Below are 12980 nucleotides of genomic sequence, written 5' to 3' on the forward strand. Positions count from 1 at the left end.
GGCCGTTCACGCCCATTTTCATCATCTTGGGCTAACATACACCCTATAGTGTTTTCAGATGCTGCAATATATAACTTTAAAGGTTCAGATGGACGCACATTTGCCATAATTGGAGCTTTTGATAAATATGACTTAATCGAGTCAAACGCCAATTGATGTTCTGTGGTCCATTCAAATTTCGAACCATTCTTTGATTTCACTAAAGGTGCAAATGCCCTAGTTCGATCCGACAGATTCGAAATGAATCTTCGAAGATAATTTATTTTTCCCAAAAAGATTGCACTTCCTTCTTCGATTTGGGAGCAGACAAAGCTAATATTGCATCTGCTTTGTTCTTATCAATGGCTATTCCCTTTTTATGAACAACAAAGCCTAAAAAATTTTCAGCTGATACCCCAAACGCACACTTCAAAGGATTCATTTTTAATCCTTTCTTTCTCATAGTCAAGAATGCCTTTCTTAAATGGTCTATATGTTGACTTACAGAAATCGATTTTACCATTACATCATCAATGTACACCTCCATAAATTTTCCAATAAACTCATGGAAAATAGCATTCGTTGCTCGTGGATACGTTGCACCAGCATTTTTCAAACCAAAAGGCATAACCACCCACTCGTATGTACCTAACGCCCCAGGACAGCGAAAGGCAGTTTTAGCCACGTCATCTTCCGCAATAAAAATTTGGTTATATCCAGAATAACCATCCATGAAACTAAGAATTTTGTTTCCCGCCGCAAAATCAATTAACATGTCTGCAATCGGCATAAAATATTTATCCTTTGGAGTGGCATTATTTAAATCTCGAAAATCGATACATACCCTCAATTTTCTATTTTTCTTCATCAATAGAACAATATTCGACACCCACTCTACATAACAAGCAGTTCGAATAAATTTTACTTTGATCAAGCGTTCTATTTCTTCTTTAATTTTCACATTGATTTCAGGGGCAAAACGTCTTGGGGTTTGTTTCACAGGTCGAGCATTGGGTTTCAATGCTAATCGATGTTCTACTAATGAACGATCGAGACCGGGCATTTCATGATAATCCCATGCAAAACAATCCTTAAACTCATGTAACAAATCAAAAAGCTTAGTTCGAAAAGGATCAACAAGATCTTTACAAATATATGTAATTCAAACATCATCATGAGTCCCCAAATTAATTTCTTCTAAAGGATCTTGAGACTCGAACCCCTTATAATAATCATCTTCGACTGAATATTTTTCAAACCCCAGAGGCTCCAAATCATAAATACAATCGAAAGTAAAATCAATGGATTTTTTAGGAATCAAAGAAACTCGATCTTTGATTAATTCATTACTACATTTATTTTCCACACAATGAGCCTCTGCTATTAAATCGGTAGTCTAACTCACATTATTAATTTCATTACAAGTAATAGAAAAATCATAACTACACTCGGCTGGAGGTGTCGAATCAAACATACTACAACTAGTAGACTTATTAATCCTATTAGATTTAACTTCATCAGAAGAATCATCTTTATTTTCTAATACTTGGAAATTATTTAAATAATTATGCAAATTTACCAGGTAGTTGGATACTTCCTCAACCTGGTCCATAGTTCAGCCTTCGAGGTCTTCAAGAACGACAATCCTAACTAGTCGCTGGGTAACGCAACTTCGCCGAAAGTCCTTCTGAAGTCAAATAACACCTTTCACAATTGTAAGGATTCAGAGATCGATCAACATTAAAAGGCTTCAATTTACGATTATATATCCTAAAATCGACATATATTTGTTCGACGTAAAGACTTGAATCTACTTTGACAATTTCAGGTTTGTCCTCATTAGTCCACAGAAGCACGCTCTGATGCACTGTAGATGGTACACCACCTACTCCATGAATCCAATCTCTCCCAAGTAAGGCGTTATAACTAGCCTTCGATGGCATTACCACAAACACAGAGTGTCTCTCTGAAGACCCCACCTTCACAGTCAAGGTAACCAGCCCTCTCACTGGCATAGAATTCCCACTAAAATCAGTCACAGCAATGTTTGTAGGGACGAACTCATCAACATGTTTCCCTACTTTTCCCAACATCCTTTCAGGTAAGAGGCTAATTGCTGTCCCACCATCAATTAGCACCTTGTTTATTTTGAACCCATTCACAACAGCAACAATATGAAAGGGACACAGATGAGACATTTGTCTCTCAGTAGGTCGAGGAAAGAAACCTGGCTCATCTTCTATGCGAATGAAAGAGAAAGCCTCTTCATCTTATTGATCATAATCCTCATCTGGATTACTTTCACATTCTCCAAAGTACTCAATGGGAATTATTGAAATCGTCCCTACCATGTCATCATCTCCTTCATCAAAGTATTCCTCATCGACATCAACATCTTTATGTTTATCGATCCCAGAGGATTGAACAACTGCCTTCCCTTTTTCCATCTTTGCTGGTGATGGAATTTCCTTAGGATAAGTCTCTCCATCAGAAGGAAAGACAATTCGAGAATGGACAGAGGGAGTTGCCCCCTTGCTTGCTTCCTTACTTGTCTCAATTTGAAGTTTCTTATTTTAATTGAAACTTCTTCTTCCACCTCTTCCACGTGGGTATCCTCTGGCTCTTCCTCGATAGGAAGCATATTGATTTCGAGACAGTGCTCGACGTCCCATTGAGGATTGCGTCAATGCAGGTGATCACGTCTCTGGAACTCTTGATAGTTTCTAATCCACTGAACACCTACAACCTGAGATCGACTTAAAGGTGCAGTCACATCATGTTGAAGGATTTTTGAACCAGAACCTTCCACACGTCGAATTGGTTGCCTCTGACGTGCTTGCTCTTCCCTATGAGCCAGTTCTTTCTTCATCCTCTCCTTTTCAAAGATTGCTGCTGCTTCAACATCAAAGACAGCATTGCACCGCGGACACAGAGATACGTCCTGGTCTTTAATCTTTTGCTGAACCAAGAAATCCAGCAAGCCATCCCCTGTTCTGGGATATACAGACCTCACCTGTGACTCGAAATTATCAAGAGCCACATCAAAATCATAAGATACACCAACCATATTCACCCCTAAGTAAGGCTCAACATAACTGGCATCCACTTCGAATGGATCTACATCAACCTTCATCTCCTTCTTGCCATCATCAAATTTCAAGCGTCCTTCCATGATTGCTTCTTGAATCAAATCCCTGAAACGGATACAACTATTAGTCGAATGACTTGTTGCTTAATGAAACTTACAATAAAGCTTTCCTTTCAAATCTTTTATGGAAAGTAAAGTTCTACCCTCAGGCAAAACCAATTGTTTATCTTTAAGCACGAAAATCTGATCAGATTTCGAAATATCAAAAATATACTTCTTTCCACTTTTAAGTTTTGAATCATTCAACTTCTCATTACCAGGGAGTTTTTTCAGTAAAGAGAAAAAATACGGAGGGCCTTTCTTAAGTTCAGCCAAATCGACTTCTGTTTCGAAATCGAATTCCTCTTCTGAGGATTTCATAGTTACATAAGCAACCTTTTCTTTTCGAGTAAAAGGTTTACTCTTCGATCTCTGGTCACTCCTGTATTTCTCTTTTTTCTCTTTTCATAAGTTTGGTCTGTCGAACCTTTTCAGCCAGATGGGCCAAATCAGGAATATGCACATTAAGTAATTTTCTACGCATATAAAATCCCAAGCCCATAATCGCTATCTTCACTATCTCATTCTCAGGTAATGACACATAGCATCTACTTCTAGCATTTTTGAAACGTATTAAATAATCATCAATGGTCTCACCATCTTTACGTTTCAAAACCACTAAATCAGTAACTGCTACGTTCATTTTCCCTCGATAAAACTGAGCGTAGAAAGCAGTTTCTAACTGATTCTATGTTGTAATCGAATTTGGTCTAAGATTCGAAAACCAGGTAAATGCATTCTTCATCAATGACGAAGGAAAAAATTTAATTTTCAAATTTTCATCATTAGCCAAGTTCCCCATCTCGACCAAATAACGAGCAACATGTTCAGTAGTTGATTCCCCAACTTCACCAGCAAATTTTGTGGTTATTTTGGGATTTTCACCCCCTCTTGGCACTTCAGCCATTTGAACCACTTGGAGAAAAGCGAACACAAAATGTGGTTGATTCATAAAACCAACACTTAGTCCAACCCGATTTAAAACCTCCTCTACAATTCGAGTGACCTAATAACGATCACCACGTAACCCATGTACAACATCATCAGCATTTTTCCCTCGACGAACTACGCGAGGATTTTCTCGATTTGGAATATGATTTTCATTTTGAAAAATATTTTTCGTCCCCTCATTAATTCCTCGAGCGTTATGCCTCTCACCATCATCATAATCAACGATTCGAGCAATCCTCTCGACTTGTCTAGCAAGACGATCGAATCTCGATTCATGATCTACCACCATGGGATTCAGAATTATAGTCATTTTCTGAGTTAATAAATTAACCAAATCATGATGACTTTCCTCCACTTGTTGTCGATATACTGCCATTGAATTCACAGCATTTGAAGTGGAGCCCACATGATACTCACGAGAATATTCAGAGTGTTGTTGTGGATTTTGCATATTATTCCCTCCATTTGCATTCCCAAAACGGATAGGAGGCATAAATCTACCCACCGGTGGGGTATAACCAGCAGGAAGACCATAAGGGGCCATCCAGCAGTTAAAGGAGGTTGAAATGGTGGCACAGGGCCACGTGGACGAATATTACGTCCAACATTTCCAGTTTGAATAGTCGTAACAACTATGCTTTCAGTTCCAATTGCACCTTCCGAACGTGAAGACACATCGGCTTGTTGCATGGAAATCGGTATGCTATCATTAGTGGATGAACCACCATTCACATTTGATAACTCATCAGCCACGTGAACGCTTTTTCCACTTCGTAATCGCGTACACTAACAAATACTGGAAAAAGACTTATGTGACACACTTCGATTTAAAACTGTCCCACCGGGCGTGCCAATTTGTTTTGTCGATTTTTAGCAAATCGATGGTGGTTTGATATCTAGTGATTTGGGAGCGAAACCTACTCCTCTGTGCGAGTATCAATTTTCTAGAAGTGCATCAAAGCGTCTTCGATTAGACAAATTTTGACAATAAAAATAAAATAAACTTGTAGAATATTAAATATAATTAGGGAATCAAATTTTTCAAAAAGTAAAGACATGGTAAGTGGAAAGACTTGAATCAAAATCGAAAAGAAACAGTAAAATGCCTTAAATTAAATCAAAGAACTTTGAAGTAAATGATAAAATTCTGAAAGATAAACTTAACAGAGAAAGTAAATAATATGAATAACACTTGGTGAATAAAATTAGATAAAATATGAAGTTTACAAACAGAATTGAAATTAAAAGAAAGAATAAGGTGGAAGGAACCCTACAGAAAAAAGGAAACTCGATCGCAAACTCAGGGATACGCTGGGATGCGAGAGTGCTAGAGTGTTTTTCTGAGTAAAAGTTCCAACCCCCATTCCCTAACACTTCACAGTATTTATAGACTATCTTACATAACGGTTAATTTGATTACAATTAATTACAATTAAATGAGGAACTATAAATTTGAAACACAACCACTCTTGATAACCATTCCCAATACGTGATTGTAGATATTTTCAATATTTTTCTCGTGTGATAAAAACTACAAACTTTCTCGCTTCCACAACTATTCGATCATTTTTTTTGAAAACCTTCTTCAATCCTTCGAATCAAATCCTCTCTTCGATTCTAGCTTATTCGATTGACAACATAATCGAACTCCACACCAGCACCGATTGCCTCACTTCAAGCTCGCATACACGCGTCTTCTTAAAATAACATACTTTGTTTTTTTTCAATCTGACCCACTCTTGTCGAAAATACTTTTTTCGATCAACACCAATTAAAAAAATATTATGAACTTCACGATCAAAAAATCATATATCATCAACAATACTAGGGCTAGAATCTGGAAGTGAGTTAAGTCATCTCGTGAGCTGGTGAGTTGAGCTTGAATTTGAATTTAAGCTCATAATTAAATGAGCTGAACTTGAGTTTGGATAAACTCAACTCATTAACTTGTGAGTTGGCTCGATTATATATATAATATTAAAAATATAGATTAAATATTTATCGGATATGCGTATTATATATATATATATATATATATATATATATATATATATATATATATATATATATATATTTAATTGTTTAAAATTTTATAGTCGTTTTTTATATATAATTTTAATGTAGAACATAAATAAAAAATTTGTAATTGATAGATAAATAATATATTAAATTTATTTTTTAATATTTTTTAATATGTATATAAATTATAATTTATTGATATAGAATTATAGATTATGTTTCTATTATTTGAGCCATCTCGTGAGCTTTTGTTGAGTCGAGCTTGAACTTACAAAATAAGTTCGATTGTTAACGAGTCGAGCTATAAACCAAGCTTAATTTTTGTGAGACGAACTTAAACTTGATATTCTAACTCGACTCAGCTTGGCTCCAGCCCTAAACAATACTCAGTTTAAACATTGTTCTTATATTTCTTTCTTAAACTTTGAAAATAGTATTCAAATGCTATTTTAGCATTCTTAGTTAAGGATAAAAACAAGGAAAAGTTTAGGGGGCTAGCAACTTTGTTAAATTCTGGTCAGCATGTAACTAGCAAAGAAAAGTGAGCTATTGGATAAAATCTCACACCCATCTCACACCATTAAAACCATTACTGATGGCTATTTGATGGCTACAAATCACAAAATTGCTGGCCTCCTAGCATTCCTCTAAAAACAAATCGAGCAATTATTTTTAAGCAAGTTTCCTCGTTTCCAACATTTTTTCCTTATTCACCATATTTTGTGTGTGCTTGCATTTTTCTTTTATTTTTTTTCTTTCTTTTTGTCATTGACTTTTCCTTTTCCTAACAAAATTTTCCTTCTTCCTTGTATCCAGTGTTCTCAAAGAATAAATCTAAAATATGCTCCTTTTTAAATCATAATTATTATCACTGAATCAAATTGATCGATTCAATCGAAAAATCGATAAATTGAATTTTATATTGGTCCAATTTGATGTTTGAACTATTTAAAACAAAGAATTAGACCAATCAAATTCGAATTCTGCGAGTCTATCGTGCTCTAACACGAATGTGCGAGGTGGGTTTGAACCCTTCTCCTAAAAAAAAAGATGTCATTGACAACTACCAAGCTATCATGCTTTTGGATAATATATATGCAAATTATAATACATATAAATATCTTTCAATAAATAATTTATTTCTATTTAATTTATTTTAATTTTAAGTTTTTAATTATTTTATATTCTTTATTTATATAGGATCAATTTAATCCATAATTTACCGGTTAAACTAATAATCTAATGATCTAATAATGACTGATTTAATTACCGATTCGATTCTGACTACTATATTTTTAACACCCGCTCTCACAGTTAAACGCGACATTAAATATTTTCTTTACCTTAAATAAGAGTAAAATTCTAATGCGATCCAAATAAAAAAAAATCATTCATTAAAAAATGAGAGATCATAACAGAATTAATAAAAAGAATTTATAATAATGCACGACATCCACATATTTAATTAACTTATAAATATATTAATACTAGTATTTTTATCTGTAATAATATTATGAGAATATAAATTTTTTAAAATTACAGTTCATTTTGTTCTGACAGTATAGATTATGTATAATATAAAAGATTTATAAAATCAAACTATTTTTATAAAAAAAAAGTCATAGGTTGACAAAAATTTTTAGTTAAGAAGACCAAGATATTTATAAAAAAAATTAAATAATAAAATTTTTAATTATTATTTTTATATGAAAAAGTCTAATTTTTTATTAATAATTCATTTTAACATTTATGATCTAAAATTTAAAATAATTTAACGTGTATATTTTTATATTTAATTAGATGTTAACTGTTAAGTCTGTTGCACAAAATGACATATTATATATTTCGATTGGAAAATTAGAGATATATTAAATATAATAGATGATCGATCAAATTATCAAATAGAATATATAGATTCATGCTAAGAAATCTTTATTGATTGGATTATCTTAGGGTACATGAAACAAACACCAGACTTTTTTTTTATTATAGTGCTATATATAATTGCCCTAAAACTAAATTCGGGCAATATCCGAATCTCCAATAAAAGAGATTATTATTATTATTGTTATTATTGTTATTATTATTATTATGGTGGTCCACAGACAATGTCACAGGCGCATAAGCGTTGACTATTTCCCCTGTTTTGACAAGTGCAATGCATAGGCATGGCTCGAGCTCCAAATTTATTGAGGAATTCCAAGGCGCAGTCAAGCCCACCTCTAGTGCCGTCACATCTCCCATTCACTGTCAGTGTTTCATGACAAAACTTGATTTGCCCTGTAAATCAATTATATATAGTCAATAATTCAAGAGGTTACATATTCATAATTTTTCACACTCAAGTGTATATCACTAATTTTAATCGTACACGTTCTATGTAAATGAAAAGAAAACGAAAAATAACAATGATAACAAAAAATAGTTACTCCAAAATTTTAATTTGATATATTGAGAACTTAGTATCTAGATAGATATAAATTATATTTAAAATATATTATGTCTTTAGAATGTACCAAAATTGCAGTCATGGATAAATTAAATCCCATAGCTTACCATAGATTGTACTGAATAAAGTGGAGGAGACTAAAATAAACATAAGAATGCTTCTGGGATTCATGATGTGTGAGGTATTTTATTTCTAACAGGATACTATTCTTATCTCTAACCGTGAAGATGGATGAGAACGGTGTGTATATTACAATAATCGAATAAAAGCAATATAAAAAGGAGTTTGAGTTATAGGGTTAATATATACTTATATAGTGGTGCGGTAGCACTTGATGATAAGCTTGAACATGAATCAAAACAGAACAATTGAAGGAAAATTATGGATAATAATGGTAACAAGATAATCACGATGGGAAAGGATATTTTATTAAAAGATATTTTTTATTTTTGAAGAAACTATGTATACTACTATTATCTTGAAAAAACAGTAAATGAAATCTTTTATTAAAAATAATAGAGTACAGTATTATTTTGATCACTAATATTTAGATTGAATCTTAATTTAATTTTTAAGGTTTTAAACGTCTTATTTTAATTAAAAAAATTTTTAAACATCCTATTTTAGTCTAAAAAAATAAACGAATGCAATATTATTTTGTCATTAAATTAAATTTGATACAAACAATTCGCATATTGAAAAGCTAATAGTATTCGATTTCAGTATGTAAATAAAATTGATCCACCAAATGATCACTAATATAAAAGGAGGAATGCTAGGGGCCAGCAATTTTTGTAATTTGTAGCCATCAAATAGCCATCAATGATGATTTTAATGATGTGAGATTGGTGTGAGATTTCATCTAATGGCTCACTTTTTTTTGCTAGTTACATGCTGGCCAAAATTTAACAAAGTTGCTGGCCCCTAGACTTTTCCATATAAAAGTGTTTTCTTTGATTTTGAAGCATTAATAATTTAGTATTAGAATTTGGAATTTTGTACAAAAAAAATTTGAAGAAAAGAAATGTTACAAGAATATTTTGGTTATGTTTTTTTAACATATGGAAGAAGATATGACTTAACTAATAACGTTATTAACGTCCACGTTACTCATTCCATTAACTATTAATGTCAAATTTAACGGTAAGACAATATTAAATTTATTCTAAACTTTTTAGAACAAAAATAAAACATTTAAAACTTTAGAGACTAAATTAGAATTTAGGTCAAACGTAGGAGACTAAAATTATATTTTATCCAAAATAATAAATAATTGTCATATCCATTTCAAATAGAATAAAACAAATTCATGAATCATAAAGTCAAATAATTTAAGTTATATATGGTAATAAATCTTTTTCATATTCATTTCAAAACGAATAAAGTAGGCTTATAAATTATAAAATCAAATAATTTAATTTTTATATATAAATTAACTTATTTAATCTTATGATTTATGAACTTATATACAAATTAAATTATTTGATTTTATAATTTATAAACTTACTTTATTCGGTTTAAAATGGATATGAATTCAAGATTATTTATTATTGTTGAGTTTAGAAAATAATAGCTTAATTTTTTGTGATACTAAATATATGTATTTGATTGGAATAAAAATCTAAAATGTGCTTGAATATGAACCTTTAAGTATTATGTGAATGAGCGTGTAGTATGAGTGTGTTGTGATACTTAAAATTAAAAATTGTCTAATTCACTTGAAAAAAAAAAAATCAGCAATATAGCTTGTTGCATGACTAAAAGCACTTGATGCCGCTGAAATTTTACCAATTCAGGTGAAACAAACCAAGTGAAAGGTGTTCACTTTTTGCTGGCACCAAAATTTTTTATCAAAAGGCATTAAAAGAAAAAAGTCAAATAATAGAGCCACAGATAAAATCAAATGTTGATCTGATTTAGAAGAAAAGTGTTATAGTTATGTTAACCAAAATGTGCAAATAAAATAGCTACTTGAAGCTACCTTAATCTACTGCAACAATTTGGAAAAGAAGGAAAAAAAAAAGTTCACTTTTCTCTAATCAAAATAAAAGGTAAAGGATTAAATTTGGGGATAAAATTTAAGGATTAAAGGTGTTGATCTTACAAGTATTTTAAGAATATCATGATCCTGCTACTGCTACAATAAAATGAGTAATCAGTCAAGGATTAAAAAAGAGAGAAAACACCATACTAAATTTTCAAGCATCTCTACTTTTGAAATTTTGGAGCACTATACTTACATTAAAGGAGAATTTTGCCAATATGAAAGGCAACAAGAAGAAGTGCTTAAAGCTAATTTTTTTCATCACTTTTAAACTATTATATTTTATCTCTTTTATGTTATTACATTGAATATTTTATTTTTTTAATTTATTTTTTTTTATTTTTTATAGTAAAAGACAATTTATGAGGTATATAAAAAAATCATTTGAGATAAAAGATAAAGAGAGTTGAATTTGAAAAGAAAAGTTATTATTATATCAAACTCTTTTGATATATTTCTGTTTTATGTCATAAACTTTGAGAGGTAGGTTTTTCTTATTAGGTTGGGTTAATATTTAGTGTTAAGAATTTAAGGAGTGAACATAGCCAAAACAAGTTTGGTTAGAAGCTGAGTCTTCTCAAAAAGGATTAGAAAGAATCGTAAAAAATTAGTGTTTGTAATCTTTTGAAAAAAATAATAAAAATTCTACCATAGTTATGGTGGACACCGAATATATAAGTCGCATTATACAATGTATTTGAATTAAAATATATATCTGTATACTCTTCTCTGTTCTATTTTTATTTTATTCGTTATAAGATAAAAATAAATTATCTTTTACATAATCATTATCACATCTACAACAGAAACCAAATTTTATAATCTATTTTGGTGTTCAAGTTAATAAAATAAAAAAACGACCTTAGATTTAACTCCTTTTTCTAAGTCATTAAAAAATAAAAATCTTTAATTATTTTTTACTATTAAAGATAAAGTAAGATCTTCTAATAATCTTTTAAATTATAATAAGAGAGTAGTCATAAGTTCTATGCTTCACAAGTGGTGTCTTCCATACTTGACATATGATAGTGGTATATAACTAACAAGTGTCTAATGCAAAAGATGGTATCCAACACTTCAAATAAACACCAAGAATCAATAGAACTAAATTTTGACCCCACAATATACAGAAAACTAAATTAATTATCTATATAGTATAGATTTAAAATGCTGTATCATTTAGGAATTGATCAGATAATATATAACTTAATATTAAACTTGAGATTTTATTTATAAAAATATTGTACAATACTTTCGTTTAGTAATTTATATATGATTCAATATTAATATTCAACAAAACAGAAATACAAAAAAATATACCATTTTAATATAGATAATAATTGTGTTTATCATTATTTATAATTCAATTGAGTAATGATGCGTATTAAATTTAATTGATTAAGAGGTTTAAAATTTTGTTTAGTGCCATATTAAAATTGATTTAAATTTTGTAAGATGATAAATGATAATTTAAAATAGTAAAAATTAAACATAAATTAAATTATAAGTAATAAAAATATTCAACTGAACTTTATTCACTTAATTTTATATAATTATTTTTATTTTTTAAATAATTATTTTGAGGGGTGTTTCATTACCTGATAACTTCGATCAATTGACTTGAGATTATCAATTGAAAGTCCACGATAAAAAACTACCTTGAATCAAAATATTTAGAAGTCCAAAAATGCTTTGGACATCAATATCTGAGAGAAAAAAAACTCTAGTTATATGTTTATGGTGTGACCGTGTCAAAGAGAGGTTTGGGTAATTAAATTCGAGGAATGCTTTATCACTCGGTAACTTAGGTTAACTGGCCGAGATTATTTATTGAAATCCCATATTAAGAGCTGCCTTAAGACAAAACACTTAGAGCTAACATTTTAAAAATCTCTCTGTTAAAAATATGAAGTAAATAATTCAAGGATCAATAAAAAAATTAAGAAGAGGGATCTCATAATATCATCTGAACTTGAGTTTTTGAAAATTTTTTACTCTCAAGATTTCAAGATTCATTAAGAGAAAGAAAAATTTGTTTATGATGGTAGAGTTCATTTGAAAATTCCACTGTTGAGATTGAACATAAGCATTCAAAGAGATTCAATTTTTTTTCACTAAATCTAATTCTTTTCTTTTTGCTTAAAGACAAGTAAAATTTTAAATTTAATGTTGTGATGCGTTAGTATCTTTAATAATTTTTCTTGCATTAATTTCATGCTTTCATAGAATTAATTATGGTTTCTTTCTCTAAACCAATTATTTTTAACTATTATTTACTAATAATGTGTTTTTTAAGTGTTTTTAAAAAAATATAGTTAAAATAAAGGAAAACTAAGGAATAAAGGGCAAGC

The 12980-nt window shown here is 30.5% G+C and overlaps 1 long non-coding RNA gene across 1 annotated transcript; it reads right to left on the reverse strand.

Annotated features, from left to right (window-relative positions):
- Positions 1-8092: 8092 nt before the first annotated feature.
- LOC140177300 (uncharacterized) lies at positions 8093-8860 on the reverse strand. The gene is made up of 2 exons (XR_011869119.1): positions 8693-8860; positions 8093-8416 (listed from the first exon to the last, which is right to left on the reverse strand). It is a non-coding gene; the product is annotated as an uncharacterized lncRNA (long non-coding RNA).
- Positions 8861-12980: the final 4120 nt, after the last annotated feature.

Source organism: Arachis hypogaea, chromosome 12 (genome assembly GCF_003086295.3).
Source record: "Arachis hypogaea cultivar Tifrunner chromosome 12, arahy.Tifrunner.gnm2.J5K5, whole genome shotgun sequence".
In the NCBI taxonomy this organism is placed as follows: domain Eukaryota; kingdom Viridiplantae; phylum Streptophyta; class Magnoliopsida; order Fabales; family Fabaceae; genus Arachis; species Arachis hypogaea.